At 37.3% G+C, this 2,777-nt stretch overlaps 1 pseudogene; it reads left to right on the forward strand.

Annotated features, from left to right (window-relative positions):
* Window positions 1-617: 617 nt before the first annotated feature.
* Window positions 618-2,277, forward strand: LOC125206330 (annotated as a pseudogene).
* Window positions 2,278-2,777: the final 500 nt, after the last annotated feature.

Below are 2,777 nucleotides of genomic sequence, written 5' to 3' on the forward strand. Positions count from 1 at the left end.
CACTATAAGCACTCCTTGATTTATGATCAGTCCAAAAACATCTTCTGAACCTATTATCTGAATTTGTCTCGTAATTAAAGAAAAATGATGAATTTTTCTCCTTTTCAGATGTGAAGAATTCTACCAAAGTTTCGGCATCGATCCCCTTTTGTTCATCCCTCATATCTCTCTCGAGATTCATGATATATCTTCCAGTGCAACCTACACTTTCAAGCCCCCATGTTGTATCTCCAGTAGTTGCATTTGCTGACAAGTCGGTATATTAGCTTCTGAAAATTGTTGTGTCAGCACTCTCTTCGCAACAGAGATACTACGGTGCGATCGGAGTAAATGCACCTTTGAGCGAGTAGAAAGTCCATGATTATGGCCTTCAGTGAATATTGTAGTTGATTCACAATTTGTTGATTCACAATGGAAATCTTTGCCTTACAATCAGTTCTAACTTTACCACGAGCTCTTTTCTTGATTGGGCCACCACTCGACTCTCGATTTTTTGAGCGCACTTCATCAGTTTGGCCAACTCTAAAGCATACAAATTGTAGTTATGATTAAATTTTTTAAGTCTAAAATTTAAAATTGTAGTTGGATTAAATCCTGACCCATATTCAATCTCACATAAATATGGACTATAAACCCTAGTTTTGTGCCTCTTCCACAATTTATCCCCATTTCCAACCGGTGTTGCGGAACTAGCTCCAGCCATGGTGTGCCGTCGATCTCCGTTTCAAGCTTCATTTATTACGTGATTCCGCCTTACCAGTTTTCTCTAACTGTTTGTTTATGTTATGTCTAGGGTATTGATTTGGAAGCCGGGGGCAAGAACAAGAAGACCAAGCGCACCGCGCCTAAATCCAATGACATTTACCTCAAACTTCTCGTCAAGGTTTCTCTCTCTCCTTCTCACCAGAGATTTTATTGTATGATGGATCTGATTGGGGAATTTTGGATGTGATAGTTGTACCGGTTTCTTGTGAGGAGGACCGCGAGCCGATTCAATGCGGTGGTATTGAAGCGTTTGATCATGAGCAGGGTCAACAAAGCTCCGCTTTCACTCTCTCGGCTCGCACAGCTCATGAAGACCAAGGTAGTCGCTTTTTTATTATGTTTATGTATTAGCCTTTTAAGTTTTGTTATTTTATTACTTGTGTTGGTGTTTTTAATTTGGTTTGATATTCAGTTAGGAAAAAAGTAATCTTTGAGAATCAGTGGGAAATCTGTACTGTTGGAAAAATCTAATACTACAAAGGACTCTGTAAAATATTACTACTCCGCATTATAAGCTGAAAATGAATTGTTGCCCAATAGTGTGAAATAGTGTTATGGTGACAAAACCAATATGTGGTATTTGAGAGTCAATTTAGTTATCTATTGGCACTAGGTTTCATTATTCTATGTGTATGAGGTGTGGGATGATGTACTAGTACTATTCGTTATGTATTTGTTTTACTCTTTTGACTCTTATGAATTTGATGACGTACCAATGTAACATGTTGAAAACAGTGTACCAAGTTAAATCATGTGCTAGTTTTGTATGCCTAATTGAATTGATAATATATAAATGTTTGAAAGCTAAAGAGAGTATTGCATGCATTTTTGGAGTAATGGTTTTTGACATCACATAGTTTATCTCTGAAATGCCAAATAAAAGTACCTACTCCGTATTTAACTTCTCAGTAGTTACAGCAGACAAACTACTTTCTAGAAATTTTGTTCCATTGTATCTTTAACAACCAGATGAGAAGAATCTCTGTTATAGGAGAGCGATATGATTTTGAGATGAACACCTATTAGAAAAAGATAGTTTTAATGCCAATGATTGAATAGAACCCTAGATCGTTCCATAGATGTCTAGGGTTTTGTTTTTCCATGAAAAGCCATGTTTTTTGTTATTTGTTGATTCATCCCTATTTATAAATTTGATATACATGATCTTCATTTCAACTTTGTAATACCAGCTAAACGATGCTTTTGCATTACAGGTACTCCTGAGAGGTTCTCCTAAAGCTCGTGAAGCTGTGAAGTGTGAAGCACTTTGGTCTGGCTCCTGGTGTTCCCCACAGCCACACTAAGCCTTATGTGCGAGCTAAGGGAAGAAAGTTTGAAAGAGCAAGAGGAAAAAGAAACAGCAGGGTTTCAGAGTTTGAGTTAATTATTTTTGTTGGCAACCTTCTCTCTTGTATTCTGTTCTTTGTTTCAACGTACTATGGATTCAATTATCATCCATTATCTTGTAACACCTAAAATTGTTTGCTTAGGATCTATACATTTTTCCCTGGATTCTTATGTTTCCATGCCCTACATATACTGTATGTGCAAGTCTTGGTGTTTTTCCCCTAAACCCTTTTAATAGTGTCTTAGCTTCGTAATCATCTATTGTCAGTTCTCTCTAAGGGCCTGTTATGAGTTTGTGCCTTTAAGACTCGAATCAATCTGTTGTTTGTCGCATGTTTTTCCAACGAATTTCAGTTCTTGAACACTGAATTGCCATCGCTATTTTTCTTGTTTGACTCTGCAGCAATTTGCTCTCAGTCTGTGGCTTGCCATCCCCGCTGCTGGTAAGCCGTTGACACCTTCTGCGGTGCCTTCAACGTACCATTCTCATCAAATATCCATCAATCAAACACAACACCTGCTCTTAACCTACTATTATGTGTCACCAATCTATCTGTTAAACTAGAATCGGACTATAGTATTTGAATTTAAATGCTACTAGTACTCTCAGCTCTATTTTTATACTGCCTGAACATTGGAAAACTGTCTAGTTATATCTACAACCA

Source organism: Salvia hispanica, chromosome 2 (assembly GCF_023119035.1).
Source record: "Salvia hispanica cultivar TCC Black 2014 chromosome 2, UniMelb_Shisp_WGS_1.0, whole genome shotgun sequence".
Taxonomy (NCBI): domain Eukaryota; kingdom Viridiplantae; phylum Streptophyta; class Magnoliopsida; order Lamiales; family Lamiaceae; genus Salvia; species Salvia hispanica.